Here is a 24,483-nt window from a genome sequence, read left to right as displayed (position 1 = left end):
GGTTTGACTTTGAGGTTCAGTTGTTGGGGCAGCCTGGGCACCTCTTGGGCAGGAAGAGTTTTCTGTGGTGGCACCTTTTGTCTGGTAGGAATCTTTATTTGGATTCAATCTTCCAGAAGGTGGGACCGGCCATTGCAGCGCAGGGCATCCAAAAGGGAACAGCAGCTCTTTCCACCAGGAAAAAAAGGCTGGAAGGTTTGGATTTGAGGTGCAGTTGTTGGGGTAGTCTGGGCACTTCTTGGGCAGCAAGAACTTTCTGTGGTGGCACCGTTTGTCTAGCAGGAATCTTCATTTGGATTGAAGTTTTCAGGAGGTGGGACCGGCTATTGCAGCGCAGGGCAGAAAAAAAGGAACAGCAGCTCTTTCCACCAGGAAAAAAGTCTGGAAGCTTTGGCTTTGAGGTGCAGTTGTTGGGGCAGCCTGGGCACTTCTTGGGCAGCAAGAGCTTCCTGTGCTGGCACCTTTTGTCTGGCAGGAATCTTTATCTGGAGTCTATTTTGGGTGTTACTTTGACCTATTCAGGAGTGGGCCAAAAAAAAGGGAATTAGCAGCTCTTTCCATCAGGAAAAAAAAGTCTGGAAGGTTTGACTTTGAGGTTCATTTGGTGGGGCAGCCTGGGCACTTCTTGGGCAGCAAGACTTTCTGTGGTGGCACCTTTTGTCTGGCAGGAATCTTCATTTGGATTGAAGTTTTCAGGAGGTGGGACCGGCCATTGCAGCGCAGGGCAGAAAAAAAGGAACAGCAGCTCTTTCCACCAGGAAAAAATGTCTGGAAGCTTTGGCTTTGAGGTGCAGTTTTTGCGCAGCCTGGGCACTTCTTGGGCAGGAAGACCTTTCTGTGGTGGCACATTTTCTCTGGCAAGGATCTTCATTTAGATTCAGTTTTTCAGGAGGTGGGACCGGCCATTGGAGCACAGGGCAAAAAAAAAGGGAACAGCAGCTCCTTCAATCAGGAAAAAAACTCTGGAAGCTTTGGCTTTGAGGTGCAGTTGTTGGGGCAGCCTGGGCACTTCTTGGGCAGCAAGAGCTTCCTGTGGTGGCAACGTTTGTCTGGCAGGAATCTTCAGGTGGATTCAATTTTCCAGAAGGTGGGACAGGCTGTTGCAGTACAGGGCTGAAAAAACGGAACAGCAGCTTTTTCCACCAGGAAAAAAAGTCTGGAAGCTTTGGCTTCAGGTGTAGTTGTTGGGGCAGCCTGGGCACTTCTTGGGCAGCAAGAACTTTCTGTGGTGGCACCTTTTGTCTGGCAGGAATCTTCAGTTGGATTGAATTTTTGAGGAGGTGGGACCGGCCATTGCAGCGCAGGCCTGCCAAAAGGGAACAGCAGCTCTTTTCCACCAGGAAAAAATGTCTGGAAGCTTTGGCTTCAGGTGTAGTTGGTGGGGCAGCCTAGGCACTTCTTGGGCAGCAAGAATTTTCTGTGGTGGCACCTTTTGTCTGGCAGGAATCTTTATTTGGATTCAATTTTCCAGAAAGTGGGACAGGCCATTGCAGCACAGGGCAGAAAAAAGGGAACAGCAGCTCTTTCCACCAGGAAAAAAAGGCTGGAAGCTTTGGCTTTGAAGTGCAGTTGTTGGGGCAGCCTGGGCACTTCTTGGGCAGCAAAGAGCTTTCTGTGGTAAGACATTTGTCTGTCAGGAATCTTTATCTGGAGTCTATTTTGGATGTTACTTTGACCTATTCAGGAGTGGGCTAAAAAAAAAAAAAATTAGCAGCCCTTTCCCTCAGGAAAAATAGTCTGGAAGCTTTGACTTTGAGGTTCAGTTGTTGGGGCAGCCTGGGCACTTCTTGGGAGGAAGAGCTTTCTGTGGTGGCACCTTTTGTTTGGAAGGAATCTTCATTTGGACTGAAGTTTTCAGGAGTTGGGACCGGCCATTACAGCGCAGGGCAGAAAAAAGGGAACAGCAGCTCTTTCCACCAGGAAAAAAAGGCTGGAAGCTTTGGCTTCAGGTGCAGATGTTGGGGTAGCCTGGGCACTTCTTGGGCAGCAAGAGCTTTCTGTGGTGGCACCTTTTGTCTGGCAGCAATCTTCAGTTGGATTCAATTTTCCAGGAGGTGGGACCGGTCATTGCAGCGCAGGGCACAGAAAAGGGAACAGCATCTCCTTCCACCAGGAAAAAAAGTCTGAAAGCTTTGGCTTCAGGTGTAGATGTTGGGGCAACCTGGGCACTTCTTGTGCAGGAAGTGTTTTCTTTGGTGGCACCTTTTGTCTGGCAGGAATCTTCATTTGGAGTAAATTTTTCCAGGAGGTGGGACCGGCCATTGCAGCGCAGGCCTGAAAAAAGGGAACAGCAGCTCTTTCCACCAGGAAAAAAAGTCTGGATCCTTTGGCTTTGAGGTGCAGTTGTTGGGGCAGCCTGGGCACTTCTTGGGCAGTAAAGAGCTTCCTGTGGTGGCAACTTTTGTCTGGCAGGAATCTTTATCTGGAGTCTATTTTGGATGTTACTTTGACCTATTCAGGAGTGGGCTAAAAAAAAGGGAATTAGCAGCCCTTTCCCTCAGGAAAAATAGTCTGGAAGGTTTGACTTTGAGGTTCAGTTGTTGGGGCAGCCTGGGCACTTCTGGGGCAGCAAGAGTTTTCTGTGGTGGCAACTTTTGTCTGGTAGGAATCTTTATTTGGATTCAATCTTCCAGAAGGTGGGACCGGCAATTGCAGCGCAGGGCAGAAAAAAAGGAACAGCAGCTCTTTCCACCAGGAAAAAAGTCTGGAAGCTTTGGCTTTGAGGTGCAGTTGTTGGGGCAGCCTGGGCACTTCTTGGGCAGCAAGAGCTTCCTGTGCTGGCACCTTTTGTCTGGCAGGAATCTTTATCTGGAGTCTATTTTGGGTGTTACTTTGACCTATTCAGGAGTGGGCCAAAAAAAAGGGAATTAGCAGCTCTTTCCATCAGGAAAAAAAAGTCTGGAAGGTTTGACTTTGAGGTTCATTTGTTGGGGCAGCCTGGGCACTTCTTGGGCAGCAAAGAGCTTTCTGTGGTAAGACATTTGTCTGTCAGGAATCTTTATCTGGAGTCTATTTTGGATGTTACTTTGACCTATTCATGAGTGGGCTAAAAAAAAAAAAAATTAGCAGCCCTTTCCCTCAGGAAAAATAGTCTGGAAGCTTTGACTTTGAGGTTCAGTTGTTGGGGCAGCCTGGGCACTTCTTGGGAGGAAGAGCTTTCTGTGGTGGCACCTTTTGTTTGGAAGGAATCTTCATTTGGACTGAAGTTTTCAGGAGTTGGGACCGGCCATTACAGCGCAGGGCAGAAAAAAGGGAACAGCAGCTCTTTCCACCAGGAAAAAAAGGCTGGAAGCTTTGGCTTCAGGTGCAGATGTTGGGGTAGCCTGGGCACTTCTTGGGCAGCAAGAGCTTTCTGTGGTGGCACCTTTTGTCTGGCAGCAATCTTCAGTTGGATTCAATTTTCCAGGAGGTGGGACCGGCCATTGCAGCGCAGGGCACAGAAAAGGGAACAGCATCTCCTTCCACCAGGAAAAAAAGTCTGAAAGCTTTGGCTTCAGGTGTAGATGTTGGGGCAACCTGGGCACTTCTTGTGCAGGAAGTGTTTTCTTTGGTGGCACCTTTTGTCTGGCAGGAATCTTCATTTGGAGTAAATTTTTCCAGGAGGTGGGACCGGCCATTGCAGCGCAGGCCTGAAAAAAGGGAACAGCAGCTCTTTCCACCAGGAAAAAAAGTCTGGATCCTTTGGCTTTGAGGTGCAGTTCTTGGGGCAGCCTGGGCACTTCTTGGGCAGTAAAGAGCTTCCTGTGGTGGCAACTTTTGTCTGGCAGGAATCTTTATCTGGAGTCTATTTTGGATGTTACTTTGACCTATTCAGGAGTGGGCTAAAAAAAAGGGAATTAGCAGCCCTTTCCCTCAGGAAAAATAGTCTGGAAGGTTTGACTTTGAGGTTCAGTTGTTGGGGCAGCCTGGGCACCTCTTGGGCAGGAAGAGTTTTCTGTGGTGGCAACTTTTGTCTGGTAGGAATCTTTATTTGGATTCAATCTTCCAGAAGGTGGGACCGGCCATTGCAGCGCAGGGCATCCAAAAGGGAACAGCAGCTCTTTCCACCAGGAAAAAAAGGCTGGAAGCTTTGGCTTTGAGGTGCAGTTGTTGGGCACCCTGGGCACTTCTTGGGCAGCAAGAGCTTCCTGTGCTGGCACCTTTTGTCTAGCAGGAATCTTCATTTGGATTGAAGTTTTCAGGAGGTGGGACTGGCCATTGCAGCGCAGGGCAGAAAAAAAGGAACAGCAGCTCTTTCCACCAGGAAAAAAGTCTGGAAGCTTTGGCTTTGAGGTGCAGTTGTTGGGGCAGCCTGGGCACTTCTTGGGCAGCAAGACTTTCTGTGGTGGCACCTTTTGTCTGGCAGGAATCTTCATTTGGATTGAAGTTTTCAGGAGGTGGGACCGGCCATTGCAGCGCAGGGCAGAAAAAAAGGAACAGCAGCTCTTTCCAGCAGGAAAAAATGTCTGGAAGCTTTGGCTTTGAGGTGCAGTTTTTGCGCAGCCTGGGCACTTCTTGGGCAGGAAGTCCTTTCTGTGGTGGCACATTTTCTCTGGCAAGGATCTTCATTTAGATTCAGTTTTTCAGGAGGTGGGACCGGCCATTGGAGCACAGGGCAAAAAAAAAGGGAACAGCAGCTCCTTCAATCAGGAAAAAAACTCTGGAAGCTTTGGCTTTGAGGTGCAGTTGTTGGGGCAGCCTGGGCACTTCTTGGGCAGCAAGAGCTTCCTGTGGTGGCACCTTTTGTCTGGCAGGAATCTTCAGGTGGATTCAATTTTCCAGAAGGTGGGACAGGCCGTTGCAGTACAGGGCTGAAAAAAGGGAACAGCAGCTTTTTCCACCAGGAAAAAAAGTCTGGAAGCTTTGGCTTCAGGTGTAGTTGTTGGGGCAGCCTGGGCACTTCTTGGGCAGCAAGAACTTTCTGTGGTGGCACCTTTTGTCTGGCAGGAATCTTCAGTTGGATTGAATTTTTGAGGAGGTGGGACTGGCCATTGCAGCGCAGGCCTGCCAAAAGGGAACAGCAGCTCTTTTCCTAAGGAAAAAATGTCTGGAAGCTTTGGCTTCAGGTGTAGTTGGTGGGGCACCCTGGGCACTTCTTGGGCAGCAAGAACTTTCTGTGGTGGCACCTTTTGTCTGGCAGGAATCTTTATTTGGATTCAATTTTCCAGAAAGTGGGACAGGCCATTGCAGCACAGGGTAGAAAAAAAGGAACAGCAGCTCTTTCCACCAGGAAAAAATGTCTGGAAGCTTTGGCTTTGAGGTGCAGTTTTTGCGCAGCCTGGGCACTTCTTGGGCAGGAAGACCTTTCTGTGGTGGCACATTTTCTCTGGCAAGGATCTTCATTTAGATTCAGTTTTTCAGGAGGTGGGACCGGCCATTGGAGCACAGGGCAAAAAAAAACGGAACAGCAGCTCCTTCAATCAGGAAAAAAACTCTGGAAGCTTTGGCTTTGAGGTGCAGTTGTTGGGGCAGCCTGGGCACTTCTTGGGCAGCAAGAGCTTCCTGTGGTGGCAACGTTTGTCTGGCAGGAATCTTCAGTTGGATTCAATTTTCCAGAAGGTGGGACAGGCCGTTGCAGTACAGGGCTGAAAAAAGGGAACAGCAGTTTTTTCCACCAGGAAAAAAAGTCTGGAAGCTTTGGCTTCAGGTGTAGTTGTTGGGGCAGCCTGGGCACTTCTTGGGCAGCAAGAACTTTCTGTGGTGGCACCTTTTGTCTGGCAGGAATCTTCAGTTGGATTCAATTTTTGAGGAGGTGGGACCGGCCATTGCAGCGCAGGCCTGCAAAAAGGGAACAGCAGCTCTTTTCCACCAGGAAAAAAAGGCTGGAAGCTTTGGCTTTGAAGTGCAGTTGTTGGGGCAGCCTGGGCACTTCTTGGGCAGCAAAGAGCTTTCTGTGGTAAGACATTTGTCTGTCAGGAATCTTTATCTGGAGTCTATTTTGGATGTTACTTTGACCTATTCATGAGTGGGCTAAAAAAAAAAAAAATTAGCAGCCCTTTCCCTCAGGAAAAATAGTCTGGAAGGTTTGACTTTGAGCTTCAGTTGTTGGGGCAGCCTGGGCACTTCTTGGGAGGAAGAGCTTTCTGTGGTGGCACCTTTTGTTTGGAAGGAATCTTCATTTGGACTGAAGATTTCAGGAGTTGGGACCGGCCATTACAGCGCAGGGCAGAAAAAAGGGAACAGCAGCTCTTTCCACCAGGAAAAAAAGTCTGGAAGCTTTGGCTTCAGGTGCAGATGTTGGGGTAGCCTGGGCACTTCTTGGGCAGCAAGAGCTTTCTGTGGTGGCACCTTTTGTCTGGCAGCAATCTTCAGTTGGATTCAATTTTTCAGGAGGTGGGACTGGTCATTGCAGCGCAGGGCACAGAAAAGGGAACAGCATCTCCTTCCACCAGGAAAAAATAGATGGAAGCTTTGGCTTAAGGTGTAGTTCGTGCAGGTGGGGAACTTCTTGGGCAGGAAGAGCTTCCTGTGGTGGCACCTTTTGTCTGGCAGGAATCTTCAGGTGGATTCAATTTTCCAGGAGGTGGGACAGGCCGTTGCAGTACAGGGCTGAAAAAAGGGAACAGCAGTTTTTTCCACCAGGAAAAAAAGTCTGGAAGCTTTGGCTTCAGGTGTAGTTGTTGGGGCAGCCTGGGCACTTCTTGGGCAGCAAGAACTTTCTGTGGTGGCACCTTTTGTCTGGCAGGAATCTTCAGGTGGATTCAATTTTCCAGGAGGCGGGACCGGCCATTGCAGAGCAGGGCTGAAAAAAGTGAACAGCAGCTCTTTCCACCAGGAAAAAAAGTCTGGAAGCTTTGGCTTCAGGTGTAGATGTTGGGGCAGCCTGGGCACTTCTTGGGCAGGAAGTGTTTTCTTTGGTGGCACCTTTTGTCTGGCAGGAATCTTCATTTGGAGTAAATTTTTCCAGGAGGTGGGACCGGCCATTGCAGCGCAGGCCTGAAAAAAGGGAACAGCAGCTCTTTCCACCAGGAAAAAAAGGCTGGATCCTTTGGCTTTGAGGTGCAGTTCTTGGGGCAGCCTGGGCACTTCTTGGGCAGTAAAGAGCTTCCTGTGGTGGCAACTTTTGTCTGGCAGGAATCTTCATCTGGAGTCTATTTTGGATGTTACTTTGACCTATTTAGGAGTGGGCTAAAAAAAAGGGAATTAGCAGCCCTTTCCCTCAGGAAAAAAAGTCTGGAAGGTTTGACTTTGAGGTTCAGTTGTTGGGGCAGCCTGGGCACCTCTTGGGCAGGAAGAGTTTTCTGTGGTGGCAACTTTTGTCTGGTAGGAATCTTTATTTGGATTCAATCTTCCAGAAGGTGGGACAGGCCATTGCAGCACAGGGCATCTAAAAGGTAACAGCAGCTCTTTCCACCAGGAAAAAAAGGCTGGAAGCTTTGGATTTGAGGTGCAGTTGTTGGGGTAGTCTGGGCACTTCTTGGGCAGCAAGAACTTTCTGTGGTGGCACCTTTTGTCTAGCAGGAATCTTCATTTGGATTGAAGTTTTCAGGAGGTGGGACCGGCCATTGCAGCGCAGGGCAGAAAAAAAGGAACAGCAGCTCTTTCCACAAGAAAAAAATGTCTGGAAGCTTTGGCTTTGAGGTGCAGTTTTTGCGCAGCCTGGGCACTTCTTGGGCAGGAAGAGCCTCCTGTGCTGGCACCTTTTGTCTGGCAGGAATCTTTATCTGGAGTCTATTTTGGGTGTTACTTTGACCTATTCAGGAGTGGGCCAAAAAAAAGGGAATTAGCAGCTCTTTCCATCAGGAAAAAAAAGTCTGGAAGGTTTGACTTTGAGGTTCATTTGGTGGGGCAGCCTGGGCACTTCTTGGGCAGCAAGAATTTTCTGTGGTGGCACCTTTTGTCTGGCAGCAATCTTCAGTTGGATTCAATTTTTCAGGAGGTGGGACCGGTCATTGCAGCGCAGGGCACAGAAAAGGGAACAGCATCTCCTTCCACCAGGAAAAAATAGATGGAAGCTTTGGCTTAAGGTGTAGTTCGTGCAGGCGGGGAACTTCTTGGGCAGGAAGAGCTTCCTGTGGTGGCACCTTTTGTCTGGCAGGAATCTTCATTTGGATTGAAGTTTTCAGGAGTTGGGACCGGCCATTACAGCGTAGGGCAGAAAAAAGGGAACAGCAGCTCTTTCCACCAGGAAAAAAAGGCTGGAAGCTTTGGCTTCAGGTGCAGATGTTGGGGTAGCCTGGGCACTTCTTGGGCAGCAAGAGCTTTCTGTGGTGGCACCTTTTGTCTGGCAGGAATCTTCAGCTGGATTGAATTTTTGAGGAGGTGGGACCGGCCATTGCAGCGCAGGGCAGAAAAAAGGGAACAGCAGCTCTTTCCACCAGGAAAATGTCTGGAAGCTTTGGCTTTGAGGTGCAGTTGTTGGGGCAGCCTGGGCACTTCTTGGGCAGCAAGAGCTTCCTGTGGTGGCACCTTTTGTCTGACAGGAATCTTCAGGTGGATTCAATTTTCCAGAAGGTGGGACAGGCCGTTGCAGTACAGGGCTGAAAAAAGGGAACAGCAGCTCTTTCCACCAGGAAAAAATGTCTGGATCCTTTGGCTTCAGGTGTAGTTTTTGGCGCGGCTTGGGCACTTCTTGGGCAGGAAGTGTTTACTGTGGTGGCACCTTTTGTCTGGCAGGACTCTTCAGCTGAGATAAATTTTTTAGGAGGTGGAACAAGTCATTGCAGCGCAGGGCTGAAAAAAGGGAACAGGAGCTCTTTCCACCAGGAAAAAATGTCTGGAAGCTTTGGCTTTGAGGTGCAGTTCTTGGGGCAGCCTGGGCATTTCTTGGGCAGCAAGAGCTTTCTGTGGTGGCAACGTTTGTCTGGTAGGAATCTTCAGTTGGATTAATTTTCCAGGAGGTGGTACTGGCCATTGCTGCGCAGGGCTGAAAAAAGGGAACAGCAGCTCTTTCCCTAAGGAAAAGAAGTCTGGAAGCTTTGGCTTCAGGTGCAGTTATTGGGGCAGCCTGGGCACTTTTTGGGCAGCAAGACGTTCTGTGGTGGCACCTTTTGTCTGGCAGCAATCTTCATTTGGATTCAGTTTTTCAGGAGGTGGGACCGGCCATTGCAGCGCAGGGCTGAAAAAAGGGAACAGCAGCTCTTTCCACCAGGAAAAGAAGTTTAGAAGCTTTGGCTTCAGGTGCAGTTATTGGGGCAGCCTGGGCACTTCTTGGGCAGGAAGACTTTCTGTGGTGGCACCTTTTGTCTGGCAGGAATCTTCCTTTGCATTCAATTTTTCAGCAGGTGGGACCAGCCATTGCAGAGCAGGGCAGAAAAGAGGGAACAGCAGCTCTTTCCACCAGGAAAAAAGTCTGGAACCTTTGCCTTTAGATATAGGTGGTGCAACCTGGGCACTTCTTTTTTAGCAAAGGTATTTCTGTGGTGGCACCTTTTGTCTGGCAGGAATCTTCATTTGTATTGAATTTTTCAAAAGGTGGGACCGGCCATTGCAGCGCAGGGCAGAAAAAAGGGAACAGCAGCTCTTTCCTCCAGGAAAAAAAGTTTGGATCCTTTGGCTTCAGGTGTAGTTGATGGGGTAGCCTGGGCACTTTTTGGGCAGCAAGACCTTTCTGGAGGTGCGACCGGCCATTGCAGAACAGGGCAGAAAAAAGGGAACAGCAGCTCTTTCCACCAGGAAAAAATGTCTGGAAGCTTTGGCTTGGAGGCGCTGTTGTTTGGGCAGCCTGGGCACTTCTTGGGCAGCAAGAGCTTCCTGTGCTGGCACCTTTTGTCTGGCAGGAATCTTTATCTGGAATCTATTTTGGGCGTTCCTTTGGCCTATTCAGTAGTGGGCTAAAAAAAAGGGAATTAGCAGCCCTTTCCCTCAGGAAAAATAGTCTGGAAGGTTTGGCTTTGAGGTTCAGTTGGTGGGGCAGCCTGGGCACTTCTTGGGCAGCAAGAGTTTTCTGTGGTGGCAACTTTTGTTTGGAAGGAATCTTCATTTGGATTGAATTTTCCAGGAGGTGGGACCGGCCATTGCAGAGCAGGGCTGAAAAAAGGGAACAGCAGCTCTTTTCCTAAGGAATGAATGTCTGGAAGCTTTGGCTTTGAGGTGCACTGTGTGGGAAAGTCTGGTCACTTCTTGGGTAGCAAGAGGTTTCTGTGGTGGCACCTTTTGTCTGGCAGGAATCTCATTTGTATTGAATTTTTCAAAAGGTGGGCCCGGCCATTGCAGAGCAGGGCTGAAAAAAGGGAATCAGCAACCCTTTCCCCCAGTAAAGAAAGTCTGGATCCTTTGGCTTCACGTGCAGTCGTTGTGGCAGCCTGGGCACTTCTTGTGCAGCAAGAGCTTCCTGTGGTGGCACCTTTTGTCTCGGAGGTGTTTGTTCCCTGTTAGCAAGTCCCTTATGGCGTCAATCACAGAACACTGGGACTGCTCACAGGGCATGATGAAGGAATACAGTAGCAGTGCGGAAAGAGGAGGTAGAAAAATGCATTCCTGTATCTAATATACTTCCTCAGTTAGAGAAATTGCTAATCTTGTCACATGATTTGTACTGGAACCTTCTAAGGATGTACTTTTGCCCAGACCCTTTGCTCCAGATGTGCCAGCTACACCAAAGGAAACCAGAGAGAATCTCAGCGAAGCCAAAAATCAGCTCTTATGGCACTTGGCACTCTATGGGGTTTAGCACTGGAGATCAATCTCTCTGGGATGGCTGGTCCAGAACAGTTCATTTAATGAATGGTGCTGTTGCTGAACTTCCCTGGGCATGTTGCAATTGGCTACTGAGGCTGAAAGGTTTCCTGTAAGGATTTTTATCTTTTGAAACTACAGGCTGAATTTGAGGGATAAACTCCAGTATTCTGAAAGTGGAAAGTTGATCAAACAGAAAAGACTGTTTCTTCTACAACAGATTTGAAATAGTCCACTTGTAAAAATCACAAAGCTTGAAGTCTACTCAGCAGAGCTGATTCCTCATCTGCACTGATCATCAGCAACTGGCCTCTCTCCTATTTCAGGGTCTCATCTGTGTACACTGGATTAAGGCCTCCTAACTTCTTAAGAAAAGTAGTGTTATAAGCTCACAGTTCTGCCAAGGTTTCCTTAGTAGATGGGTTGAAAAGCAAAACTTTGTTGCCATGACCAACAAATGCAGAGCCCAAGGTTGTTTGTGGTGCTAGCTTTGCTCCACTCTCTAATAACTTCTGTCCAGATCAGTGCTGGCAACAAGAATTCCAGGTTAATGCTTGTTTCATTTTTCAGGTTTTGCATTTCAAGAATGGGGAGTTGTTATTGGAAACTCTGCCATGGCTGTCAGTAACAGCCTCGGAAAACAGTTTGTCTTATTTCTGAGGGAGAAGTTTCCAACCCAGCTTTAGAGTATGCAAATAGCTGAATGACTTGTTGTACAATTGGAAATAAAAATCAATACATTTGCTCTGATTAAGGTCTTAACTTATATTTGGCTAAAGAGTTCTTTTCTTGATACCTTCTTTAAAAAATAGGACCCATAAGCAGAAAGGTGATCTCCTAAAGTCTTGTAACCATTTAAGTCCACCTGTTGCCACACAACAATAGCATGCCAATATCACATCCAAAGATACAGAATCTTAGAGATACACACAAATATATACCTATACATATCTATGTATGTATATCTATCTACCTGTACATATCTCTACATATCTATACAAATACACACAAGAAAGTTTGGGGTTCCTGATGAGAGTTCTACACGGGTAATGAACAGAGGACTGGTTTGATGTGTCATACAACTGTGGGGACCATGAATGTAAGCTCTGAGCTTTGATTTACTGTCCTGGTTTGTAACTGCCTGCCTTTCCTTTTGGGGGGAACACAGGCCTCTATTTTGCACGGTCTGTTCAGTTTTACTTGGCAGTGTAGACTGCTCCGCCTGGGCAACCCATTGCAGTGCCCGAGCCCCCCCGAAAAACACAGGGAGAAACCTTTCTCCAGGAGCTGACCTGAAGCTCCCCTGCCTCAGCCTCGGGCCACGTCCCCCGCTCCTCCCAGCGCAGGCTCCTTTCCAGCAGCCCCCTCGGCAGAAGGCGGCTCAGGGCTCCCCTCTGCCCCCCCGGCCGGCTTCGCTCCGGCCCCGCTCCCGCCACGGCCCCGCTCGGCTCTGCACGGGGAAGGAACGCGCCCACCCCGGACAGACACCCCCGGGGGCCGCGCACCGGGGGTCCCTGCCCGGGGGTCACTTGCCAGGGGTTGTTCACCGCGGGTCGCTCCCCGGGGGTCCCTCCGCAGGGGTCACTTACCGGGGCTTGTTCACCGCGAGTCGCTCACCGGCTGTCACTTACTGGGAGCCGCTCAGCAGCGGCCACTCGCCGGGGGCCGCGCACGGGGGGTCCCTCCCCCGGGGCCGCGCACCGGGGACCACTCGCCGGGGGTCTGGGGGTCGCTGCCCGGGGGCCGCTGCCCGGGGGTCCCTGCCCGGGGGTCGCTGCCCGGGGGTCGCTGCCCGGGGGTCGCTGCCCGGGGGTCGCTCAGCAGCAGCGCTCCCGCTCCCGGCCCCGCCCGCTCCCACCCAAACCCCACCAACCGCCCCTCTCGGCCCCGCCCAATCCCCGCCTCGCCCCGCCCACTCCGCCGCCTCCCATTGGCTGCGCACGTTCGGCCCTGGAGCGAGGAGCGCGCGGGGAGCGTTGCCTGGAAACCGCCGAGGGAATCCCGGGAATCCTCGGGGCGCCGGCGCTGCCCCCCCACTCCTGGAGCGAGCGGCCGTGCCCGCCCGGGAGCGGGCACTCAGCGCCTGGCTGCGGCCGCCACAACGGGCAGGGAAGCAGGCGCGCGGAAGGCGGGCTTCGGGCCCCGGGCAGCGAGGAGCCCTTAACTTATATTTGGCTAAAGAGTTCTTTTTTTGTTACCTTCTTTAAAAAATAGAACCCACAAGCAGAAAGGTGATCTCCTAAAGTCTTGTAACCTTTTAAGTCCACTTGTTGCCACACAACAATAGCATTCCAATATCACATTCAAAGATACAGAATCTTACAGAGATACACACAAATAGATATCCATACATAGGTATGTGTATATATACATATCTATACAAATACACACAAGAAAGTTTGGGGTTCCTGATGAGAGTTCTACATGGGTAACAGCGGACTGGTTTGATGTGTCATACAACTGTGGGGACCATGAACGTATGTTCTGAGCTTTGATTTATTGTCCCGGTTTGTAAATGCCTGCCTTCCCTTTGGGGGGAACACAGGCCTCTATTTTGCACGGTCTGTTTTGTTTTACTTGGCAGTGTACACTAGGGGCAGAAGAGGTTTTGGAGCCAAACAGCTCGATGCAGATTCAGTTCCTTTAGTGGTGCCTAAAACTCAGGAGCTGGACTCCACGGTGTCGGTGGGACCCTCCCAACTCAGCATGTTCCATGATTCCATCAAGTCCATCTGTCAGTCCAGCACTGCCCCAGCAACCCCCAAACCACTAAAGCGTGTCAGCCATGGCCAGATGCAGGCGCCTCTGAAACACCTGCCGGGGTGCTGGCTCCGCCTGGGCAACCCACTGCAGTGCCCGAGCCCCCCCCGAAAAACACAGGGAGAAACCTTTCTCCAGGAGCTGACCTGAAGCTCCCCTGCCTCAGCCTCGGGCCACGTCCCCCGCTCCTCCCAGCGCAGGCTCCTTTCCAGCAGCCCCCTCGGCAGAAGGCGGCTCAGGGCTCCCCTCTGCCCCCCCGGCCGGCTCCGCTCCGGCCCCGCTCCCGCCACGGCCCCGCTCGGCTCTGCACGGGGAAGGAACGCGCCCAGCCCCGGACAGACACCCCTGGGGGCCGCGCACCGAGGGTCCCTCCGCAGGGGTCACTTACCGGGGCTTCTTCCCGCGAGTCGCTCACCGGGTGTCATTTACTGGGGGTCGCTCACCGGGGGTCGCTCACCAGCGGCCACTCGCCGGGGGGCCGCGCACGGGGGTCCCTCCCCCGGGGCCGCGCACCGGGGACCACTCACCGGGGGTCTTGGGGCCGCTGCCCGGGGGTCGCTGCCCGGGGGTCGCTCAGCAGCAGCGCTCCCGCTCCCGGCCCCGCCCGCTCCCACCCAAACCCCACCAACCGCCCCTCTCGGCCCCGCCCCCGCCCCGCCCAATCCCCGCCTCGCCCCGCCCACTCCGCCGCCTCCCATTGGCTGCGCACGTTCGGCCCTGGAGCGAGGAGCGCGCGGGCAGCGTTGCCTGGAAACCGCCGAGGGAATCCCGGGAATCCTCGGGGCGCCGGCGCTGCCCCCCCACTCCTGGAGCGAGCGGCCGTGCCCGCCCGGGAGCGGGCACTCAGCGCCTGGCTGCGGCCGCCACAACGGGCAGGGAAGCAGGCGCGCGGAAGGCGGGCTTCGGGCCCCGGGCAGCGAGGAGCCCTGAAAAGAACAAAAGTGTTGAAAGAGAGGGAACTCATCGCACCATCACAGAACATGCTGAGGTGGAAGGGACCCACGAGGAGCGTCGAGTCCAAGCCTTTGCCCGGCACAGCACCGACCCCAAGAGTCACACCGTGTGCCTGAACTCTGCCAGCCTTGGTGCTGTGACCACTGCCCTGGGGAGCCTGGTCCAGTGCCAACCACCCTCGGAGGGAAGAACCTTTCCCAAATATCCACCCTCACCCCACGTGAAAAAAACCTATTTGCAACCAAAAAAAAAAAAGTTTCTATTTTCTTCCTTCCCCTTGTCCTTATTTAGTGTTTACACAACAGTACTGCAGTGCCCTACTGGCTCAAAACTGAAATACTTGAAGTCCTTGCCGTATAGGCTGGATTTTGTCCCTTAGGCAGAGGCTAATCTGCCTGCAGTCCACCAGGACTGCCAGAGCTTGGGGAAGGGATGGAGGCTATCGCAGGACGGAACAGAGATGCGGAGATATTCCCTGATATTCTACTCTAGAGGCGGCTCAAGAGACAGCCCTGGAGTTGGAAGCACTTGCCTTCGTCACTGGACGATCTTGTCCAGCACCACCGGTCAGATGTGTGGGGTTTATGTCCCACAGCAAATTAAAAACACCACAGCCATTATGTAAATGTGTATTTGTTTTAGTATTCACCCTGATGGTGTTCAGGCAGTTAGGCTGAGGTACTTTGTGGATTTTTGGAACAGAAATAACATCTTTTAATGGTGTCTGTGACCGGCTGAGGTGCAGGATGTGGCCTCTCTATTTTTAGCATCTGCTGGTACGCCCATCTGTAGTGAGAAAACATCCTGTGAGTGTTAATTTAGGTGATGCAACCTTTTAAGTCTGGAGAACTACTTCCTTCTTCAAAGCTTGCTAATTCTCATGAAAGAAATAAAGAGAATTTCATGACAGTGACCTATTTTTCACTTTGAATATCCCAACTATTGGTGAGCATTTACATTAAAATATTTGAAGTTTAATAAGTTTTGCAAAATGTCCTGGATGTTGAGGGATGTAGTGATGAACTCAGAATTAGAAAGTGGAGATTGTCTTCTTTTTCTTTGAAACTCACAGGCCTATGAAAAAAAAAGCTTTCTAGAGAAACTTAAATTTTTTTATCTAATTTGTACACATTTCTACAATTAGGACAGCTGCAGGTTCACCCCTGGCAAAATCTCTCTGCTGGTAACCCAGCCACATGCTGATTAATCCTTATTTCATGTTCAAGTGACCATGATATTTTGGTCAGCTGGCGACAGAGCGGTCCAGGTGGTAAAGGAACAAGGACTGAACAGTATGAGCAGCGTTTGCCTTTTTCTCTCCTCCATCCCCCTTTTCTATATATTATACTTTGCCACTTTCTCTGCTCAGCACACAGGAACTTGCTGGATGCATCCATGAATGCAGAACCCACTGGAATCAGGACATTTGTTCCAAAGGATCCAGCTAGTGCCAGGGAAGCAGAAGTTATGACTGTGTAACAACCACACTGTGAGGAGGAACAAGACTGAAAACCACTTTCCGTAAAGGGAAGGATTTGAACTGGTGTTGGAGATGTGCAAGGCTCTGTTATTCTCCCTCCTTAAGTTGTTGACAGGACACAGTCCCCTCTCTTACCTGTCATTGAAAGGTCCTTCTAGTTACACTTATGGCAGTGTAACTTTGTACCAACATCAGCCGTGCACTCTAAGGCTGCTGAGGTTTCCAAAATCCACCTTTTTTATTTCTGCTAGTTCTGCTTCGTATCCTTCAAGCCAGTACACAAGAACAAAGCTTCAGCAAAGCCTACCTAACATTTTCTTTTGTTTCTGACATCATTAGCCAACGTAAACCAAACCATTAACAGGCATCTAAAAATATTTCTGGAAGTTTTCACGTGCTCGGTGAGGATTCCAAAGTTTTCTTTGAGGGAGACTCAGGGAGACTCTAGAAGAAGATTTTTGGTCCAGGAAAAAAAAATAAATAACGCAGCTGAAGCCCAGGCACCGTTGTATGAAGCAGATTGATTAACCTTAGTGCTGCTGCGTTCCCACTGGAATACCCACTGGAATGACACTGGAATGCCGCCGGATTTCCTACTGGCCGCCCGGAAGCGGCTCCTCCCGTGACTCCCAGCGCGGCAGGACCGCCTCCCGCTTCCAGCCGGCACATCCTGCCTGGCCTCGCCTCCCCTGCCCGCCCCGATCCATCCCGGCCCGCCCCGATCCCACGCGATCCTCCCTCCTGCCCGGGTGAGTGCGGGGCCGCGGGACGGGAAGGGGCTGGATGGAGGCGGCGGGAGCCGGGAGGGGGGAGCGGGGACACCGCGTGTCCTCGGAGCCGCTGTGCCCGGCGGTGTTCCCGCTGTGCCCGGCGGTATTCCCGCTGTGCCCGGCGGTGTTCCCGCTGTGCCCGGCGGTATTCCCGCTGTGCCCGGCGGTATTCCCGCTGTGCCCGGCGGGATTCCCGCTGTGCCCGGCGGTATCCCCGCTGTGCCCGGCGGTATTCCCGCTGTGCCCGGCGCTATTCCCGCCGTGCCCGGCGGTATTCCCGCCGTGCCCGGCGGTATTCCCGCTGTGCCCGGCGATATTCCCGCTGTGCCCGGCGGTGTTCCCGCTGTGCCCGGCGCTATTCCCGCTGTGCCCGGCGGTGTTCCCGCAGTGCCCGGCGGTATTCCCGCTGTGCCCGGCGGTATTCCCGCTGTGCCCGGCGCTATTCCCGCTGTGCCCGGCGGTATTCCCGCCGCTTCCCAGGGAGCTGCCGTGGTGTGGGAGGGAACAGCCCTGGCGGGGAGCAGCTGCTCCCGTGTGGGGTTCTGCGCTGGGGTTTGTCCTCCAGCCCGGCACGGAAGGAATTGGGGGTGCTGGTGGATGGAAAGTTGGGGCTGAGCTGGCGCTGAGCTCCCAGCCCAGAAATCCGGGCGTATCCTGCATCCCATTCAGCGGGCCGTGGGTGAGGGAGGGGGTTCTGCCCCTCTGCCGCGCTCTGGTGATTCTCCACCTGGAGCGCTGCATCCAGCTCTGGAGCTCCCAGCGTGAGAAGGGCACAGACCTGTTGGATCAAGTCCAGGGAAGGCCAGGAAGATGATGAGAGGGATGGAGCAGCTGCGGAGACAGGCTGGGAGAGCTGGGATGGCTCAATCTGGAGAAGTCTCTGTGGAGACCTCCTTGCAGCCTGTCAGGACTTAAGTGGTGCAAGAAAGATGGAGAGGGACTTTTTATGAGGGCCTGTAGCTGCAGGACAAGGGGCAAGGGGTTTAAGCTGAACGGTTTAGGTTTAGACTAAATGTAAGGGAGAATTTTTTTCTGCTGGAGGGTGGTGAGGCATTGGCTCAGGTTGCCCCGAGAAGCTGTGGATGCCCCATCCCTGGCAGTGCTCAAGGCCTGGTTGGATCCTGTTGGATGGGGTTTTGACCAACTAGATCTTGTGGAAGGTATCCCTGCCCATGGCAGGGGGCTTGGAACAGCTGTAATAACCAGCAGAACGCTACAGAACAGCACGTGTTGTAAATGAAGCTGCGTTCTATGAATAGTAAATATCTGAATGTAACTTCTTTAAATCAGTGTGAATGAGCTGAGAGGTTGGTACAATGGATTTAGGTCTGGAATTCAAAACTATTAATCCAGGCTTGGTTGCATTCGTGTTGCTGTCATTTGGGGATGTCAGCTTTAGATCTTGGTGCCTTCAGCAGCATCTTCAGATCTTGCTGTCAGTCAGGGACTGATTTTCAGTCTTTAATTTTTTACGCATTCCCTTGCCTCGTGCTGCAGTTGGGAATGTTCATTCTCTCAGGAAGGAGGTGATGTGAATTCCCTCCTGCAGGGCTGAGGTGACCCTCGGTTACTGTTGAGGGACAGGCTGTGCAGGAGCTGCTGATGAAACACTGCCCAGGAGTTAGTGGGCCAGCAAGGGTGTCCTGCTGCACAGAAGAACTTAGTGCTGCATGTAAATACCAGAACTGGAGTTTAAGTTTCAAAATACGGGATCTGTGTAAATAAAAGTATCTCAACAAATTGATAGCATTTCCTATCAAATGGGTGTAGGGAGTAGAGCTGTCATTTTTACTTAGAAATTATGGCATCAGCACGTTCAAACTTCTCAGGTGTTGGCTTTCCAGACTTGCACAGTTACCTACCGTTACTTGATTTTCCCATTTACTTTCCTGAGAATTTGGCAGCCAAAGCATTTGTAGATCAACTTCTTTATTTTGGCATAATGGTACACAATCATACTCTCTGCCTGGGAAAAACAAAGTAAATGACTTCCAGCTTTAAAATGAAATGTCTGTGCTTGTATGAAAGAATTCTTTTTGTTCTACATAAACAAAGTTTGACAGCTCGACAGGACTGAAAGCAGAATCTTGGCCTTTTAGTTCTTGAACTGGTAAATTTTACAAGTTTTAAACTTGTAAATGTAGTAATTACAGAGCATCAACAGGAAGGCCTAACAATGTTCCCTGTCTTCTGTAAACTGTTAATGCTTTGGAGCAAATAGTGAGGCTCTGAAACCAGAGCTGTTCCCGGGATACTCTGATATCCCACTGGGTAGGGTAAGAGTTGTTGCTCTGGGCCCGTGAGCTCTTGAGGTTGTGTTGCTGGTTGATTGTTTTGGTCCTCTCTCCTCTTGAACAGGAACCATGCCCAAGAAAGGAGGGAAGCATGCTGAAATGGGAAAAGAAACACAGGCACAGTGTAAACGAGCAAAGCTGGAAGCAGCTTGTTCTCCCTCAGTCCTGAGTTTTGAGAACCCAGACAGCCTCTTCGGGAGCTTGATCTCCCCCATCAAAGAAGAGGTGTTTTTCAAGGAGTACTGGGAGCAAAAGCCACTGCTCGGCCAGAGAAATGATCCCCTGGTGGCTGCTTACTGCCTGTCCCTGTTCCAGCTGTCAGACTTGAAGGAGCTGTGCAGCCAGGGCCTGTACTATGGGCGAGATGTGAATATCTGCAGTGTGTGAATGGAAAGAAGAAGGTTTTAAATAAAGAAGGCAAAGTGAATTACGTGCAGCTGAAGAAGGATTTTGACCAGAAAAAGGCAACAATAGAGTTTCATCAGCCTCAGAGATTTAAGGTGGGATTGTTTCACTGGATATAATTGATGCTGGCTTAATAATGTGGTGTGTTTTGCTTGAGTTGCACTAGACATGGCTTCATCTCTGTCCCCAGGGCAAGTGGTTGACATTGATGACCTGCTGAAATCTTTACATGAGCTGTATTAAAACACAGTTTATACTTTTGCACTGTCCATCATGTTTCACTGCTCTGCAGTAAGAACAAAATCTGATTCATGCTATAATATGTATAATAATATATTCTTTTTAAAATTTTGCTCTGTCACATAAAAGTTTGGAAACAAAAACAAATGCACAAAATTGATGATTAGGCATCTGTGCTTAAATTATCCCTTCTGCCCCACTGTTTCCTTGTGCAAACTTTGTGGCTTTTGAGCCACTTCCCTTTAATGGAGGGTAAGGTGTGAAACCATGTGAAGTATTTCCAGTGTTCTTGCCAGTGAATTGCACCCTGGAAAGGTACCAGCCCATTTTAGCTGAGTGTTCTCAGTCCTTGAGTTTGAGAACGAGACAGTGGTGCTGCACAGTTGTGTAAAGGACTTGGATTCTTGGAGGTGCTTTGATTCAGGTAGTCTTGAAGGTGTCAACACAATTGAATTGTGAGGGGGACCCAAATAAGATCCCAAATACAAGCTGAGTCCCAGGTATAGTGTTCCTGGCTGCTGTCAGCTTTAATGGCCAAGCTGCACTTGTGTGGATCTGGTACTTGGCACGTTCTGCTGTTTCCCTTCGGTGCCTTGTCTGTCACATGTGGGGTGTGGATGAGTCAAGTTTGGTTTTGAATATTCCCAAATGATTGGAGTAACTGGTGAAAGGTCTCTAACCTTTGTATGTTCTCTCTGGTGAGAGAATGCAGGTCCTGCATGTGCTTATTGTCTTATGGTGTTTTGCTGTTTGTGGGATTATTTTCCTCTGTTCAGCCTTGTCTGTCTGGTTGTGCAGCCTAAAGATGGCACAGGGAAGAGAACAAACCCAGGTTGGGGCACCAGACTTTTTGGCTTAGCAATGACTCTCATGGCAGATCCCCTTTGCATCTCCAGTGCTCTCCTTCAGGAGAAACACTGGTACAGAGCACCTTCCTTCCCAGCCTCTGTGTCCCTGATGTGATCATTCTTCCCAAGCCATGGGGAGGATGTGGGCTGGGCTTGGCTGAGCTCTTCAGCAAGTAACAGCATCTTTTTTTTTTTACAGGAGGAGCTGTGGAAGATTCAGGAGAAGCTGGAGTGCTACTTTGGGTCTCTGGTGGGGTCCAATGTTTACATCCCTCCCCAGGGATCCCAGGGCCTTCCTCCTCACTATGATGATGTTGAGGTAGGACAGCACAACCTTGCCTGTGAAATTGTGCATGGGCTTTTGCTGATGGCAGTGTTTGCTGTTGTGTGTGTGCTTCTAACCCTCCCCCCCACTAAACATTATAGGAAAATGGGTTTTTTTATTTGTGTTTCCTTGTAGTCGTTTTTCTTACATATTTTTGCTGAAAATTTACTAATAGTAATATCTAATCATAATAGCATGCAAACTGGGTTTTCCAGACCTGGTATTTCCCTTAGATAAAAAGAGAAGTTTGTTTTCCCAGCTGCAGAAGCTTTCTAGCACCTGTTTTTTCATTTTCACTTCATTCAGGCCCCAAGAATTTACAAGTCCTTTTTCCTTTACTAAGTACTTGCTCTTTCTTCAGCTGGACTGTAACAGCAGACTGGTTGTGCTTGTTGGTCCTGCTGTTTTTAAGAAGTTACTGATATGATGAATTCCTGTGGTCCAAATGCATTTTAAATCAGCTTCTAAAAGAAACATACAAATATACACTGCGTTATAAAGAAAAAATTGGACTATCCCACTTAAACCAAATCAAAAAATCCAATCCTTATATGTATATTTTGCTTTTTAATATTTTCATTTCCATTCAATACACCTGGAGTTTCATTTTCCTTATCCTTGTTATTCAGCAGCCTCACCTCCAGCATTTCTAACTCGTGCCATCTACCCCCATTGGGCACCCTATGGAGGTTTCTGATGCTCTGTTGGGGATAAGCCTCTTTCACCTGAAATTTTGGCTATTTGTGTGGCAGATGTTCCTTTTGGGTTAGTTCTCTAGCACTTACTTAAGTGGCTGGAGAGAAACAGGGATTTCCAAATGCCTGCCTTAGGATAAAACAGATCCCACTTCACAACTCCTCTGTCTGTTGTCTCTAAATAGAGACAAAAAAAATTAGTTCAAATTTAAATTTCTCTGAATTGTAGCTATCTAAAAATGAATGTGAAAGGAATTACTTCCTTATGGATTTGGATTTATGGTCTTTTGCAGGTGTTTATCCTTCAGCTGGAAGGCGAGAAGCACTGGCGGCTCTATAAACCAAGGGTGCCTTTAGCTCGGGAATATGATGTGGAATCAGAAGATAGGATTGGGAATCCCACACATGAGTTCATATTAAAGGTATGAGAATTTCATTGCCTTAGGTGGTCTGGGCTGTGATTGCCAGAAAAGTTAAAAGTGGTCCATTTCTTGAAGGCAGTGATTGTGGCTGTGAAACTGAGGGGAGGGTTTGCACACTGCGAGCACGAGAAATTTGGGTGATAGTTGTCTGTATCCTTTTTTAAAGGTATCCTTTGCTTCTAGTATTTAAATAATGGGCCAAAACCCCCAGTTATTTCTGTAAATTGACTAGTACTCTCCAGGTTGGGCACCCTGACTCCTAGGTCATGTTTGTGGAGTTGTGTGCAGAAAAAACACTGGGTTTGTGTATGGTTCTAAAACATTTTTATGCTTTTACATGCTGCCTGTAATCCCTCAGGCTAATCCTTCTGTGCACTGAGACTTACTGCTGCACTGAACATTGTCACTGTTCTGGTGAATGAGATTTAAATATTTATCCTTGGCTGATAAAGAAAAGCATGAACCAAGCCCCATATAAACTTGCTGTATTAATTGCTCTTCCTTTTTCCAAACGTGAAATTCAAGTGTTTGGTTGGTGGTTGATTTTTGGAATAAAAGGAACATTTCATGAAGATTACTGAGTGTCAGCAGGGAATCTGGTGCTTGTCCTGTTCTGTTTGACCTGCTTTTGAAGTGTTACTTGTCCAGCTGGTGGTGCTGCTCCATGTTGGAATCCTCAGGAGTTTCTCTGCCTTTTGACCTGTTCTGGAGCCTCTCTCTGCTCTTCTCAGTGTGCAGAGCTGCATTTGGGTGTAGGTGTTTTAGGAATAGTGTGACATGTTGGATGGTGTAGGTGTTTTAGGAATAGTGTGACCCATTGGATGGGATGCTGACATCATGAGCTGTGTTGTTTGACAGAGGGGAATATTCAGTCGTCATCGTGTACTGGGTGATGCAAAGTCTAGTAAATTACAGCTCCCTTTTTCATTTCTGGAATATTTTGGACCAGACTTCAGTGCCTTTCATTTTTATGGAATAATGATGGGCTTAAAAGTTATCCAAGTTTTTAATTTATTTTTCTTCTGTTTGCTGTTGTTCCCTTCCTGTGACCCATTTCTTCTGGGTGGCTGGTGTCAAAGTTTGGTTGTCTCTTTGTGGCTGCCTCTGAGAGGGATGCTGTTGTTTGACTCTATTTCCTCCCTAAACATCTTTCTAGAATATTTCCTTTCTCCATCTTTCAAATGAAGAGAATTCAGAATACTCTTGGTTGGTGTAGTCCCCACTCTGGTAAGGAAGGCAGTTTTCTTTGACTGTGCTGTCCAACTCTATAGGTGTTTACAGGACAAGCCATAAGTAAACTTTTATTTCCTTCTTGGAGGCAATTTTATGTGCTTTACACCTTTCTTGCCTTGACTTTCCTTATCTAGTTTTTTTTCAGTGTGGAGTTTTAATTTACATAGGTGAGAAGAAAGATAGGGAGGAGGAGGAGGAAGGTCGTACCTGTTTTTTAAGTGCTTTAACTGAAAATCTCAGACAACAGTATTGTAACAGATTACCATTTTTATAGAATATTTGGCTTTTCTCGTGGAATACTAGCCTTTTCTTTTGATGTGATCTGACCAAATCCCCATTTCACTGCTCCTCTGCCAGCCCACTGTGTTGCCAGCAGGTCCATCTCAGCTGCTTCTTTGTCCTCTTCCTGCAGCTCAGTGGGAGTCTGTGTGTTCTGTGATGTTAAAAAGCTTGTTTCACGTTTTCAGCAAATATTGACAGCAGGTTGGAAAGTTTAAGGTTCTGAGCTTCTGGCTTAGTGTTCTTTATGTTTTTAAAGTGTACATTGCAGGACTGCTCCATTTTGTGATTCTAAAGGATATATATTGTCAGACTGTCTGCTCAGAGAGTATTTTCTCTGACTGCAGTAAGGTTTGACCTGGTGCCCTAAATATATCAATTTTCTTGCAGCCAGGTGACTTCCTGTACTTCCCAAGAGGGACCATCCACCAAGCTGACACTCCTCTTGGGACCTCCCATTCCACACACGTGACCATCAGTACCTACCAAAACAAGTAATTATTCTTTATCTTTTGTTTTGTGTGGCTTTCCTCTGCCAGTGATGTGTGTGAGTAGTACAGACCTGAGATGTGGTGAAGTTTTGGGGCTTGGGGGAAGGAGGGGAGCAAGAAGACTGTTGTTGTTTGAAGCAGCCTGTTTGAGAGGTTTTCATGCAGCAAGCTTGATTGCTTTTTAATTGCTTATTTTATTATTTACCAGCTGTAGGCTTTAATGTGGAAAATGCTACAACTGCAAACTCACTTCTGTATTTAAAAAAATCTCTCATCAGTGGCTGAAGTTACTGTTCATTTCATAGCTCAGATAAAGAGTCATGAGTTACTCCTTTCATCACATTTTCTCCTGTATTTGATAGTCACCTGCACTAATCTTCTGACAGATTTGCTGCCAATTCTTCCTTGCAAACATTTTCTGCTTATCTGTGTTTTTTTTTGTCTCCTACCCCATGTATGCCAGTCAGATTTCTTATGACACACTCCCAGTCCTTGTGCCCACACTGTTATCACACAGGGAAATGTTCTTGCCAACCTAATCAGCCTCCCAGATGCTGGGTTTGGAGCCATTGGTCTGAGTTAGGAATTAGGAAGGGCAGAACAAGTTTGGGCATATTCTAGATAACTGTGAGATGAATCTCTAACCACCAGCTGTGCCATTCTGGAAGCCAGGATGGGCTGGTAACTCTTC

General features: G+C 49.2%; 2 pseudogenes; both read left to right on the top strand.

Annotated features, from left to right (window-relative positions):
- The window catches only part of LOC135405017 (zinc finger protein 11-like), a 269,730-nt pseudogene that overhangs the window by 138,642 nt on the left and 106,605 nt on the right, over positions 1-24,483 (top strand).
- On the top strand, positions 18,458-23,938 carry LOC135405540 (ribosomal oxygenase 2-like; annotated as a pseudogene).

The sequence above is a fragment of the Pseudopipra pipra genome, chromosome W, assembly GCF_036250125.1.
Source record: "Pseudopipra pipra isolate bDixPip1 chromosome W, bDixPip1.hap1, whole genome shotgun sequence".
NCBI classification, from domain to species: Eukaryota; Metazoa; Chordata; class Aves; order Passeriformes; family Pipridae; genus Pseudopipra; species Pseudopipra pipra.
This window is presented reverse-complemented; position numbering and strand designations above follow the sequence as displayed.